Source organism: Odontomachus brunneus, unplaced genomic scaffold, assembly GCF_010583005.1.
Source record: "Odontomachus brunneus isolate Ranch 3 - 2012 unplaced genomic scaffold, Obru_v1 Obru_scaffold_425, whole genome shotgun sequence".
NCBI lineage: Eukaryota > Metazoa > Arthropoda > Insecta > Hymenoptera > Formicidae > Odontomachus > Odontomachus brunneus.
This window is the reverse complement of record NW_022639875.1, coordinates 39,416-39,951: the sequence shown is the minus strand read 5'-3', so window position 1 is coordinate 39,951 and position 536 is coordinate 39,416.

The window sequence follows — 536 nt, the reverse complement described above, 5'->3', positions numbered from 1 at the left end:
TTGCGGCAGTGTACATGATGCTCGAGTTTGGCGGTTAAGCGACATCAGAAATATGATAGAGCAAGATGTAGGACGGTATTTTCCACAACAAGGTCATCTCTTGGCTGATTCTGCATACCCGTTATTGCATTATATGCTAACTCCATATCGTAACAATGGTCACTTTATGTCCAACATAATTACAATACAAAATTATCAAGAACCCGTGTCATAATTGAAAGAACATTTGGAATACTAAAGGGACGATTCCGAAAACTGAAATATGTATATATGTATAATACAGATATGATACCACTAGTTATACTTGCATGTTGCATTTTGCATAATATTTGTATTGATATTGCGGATGAACCATTTGATATTTTTGAAATGGACAATATAAATAACAATGATAATTATGCAGTTATGAGAGCTGATGAAAAAAGAGATATTATTGCACAATTATTATTGTAATACCTATTATTTAATATACAAGACATCGTTTTTCATATATAAAAATGTAAAAATTTATTTCTGAACCTATTTCTGAAGTCATT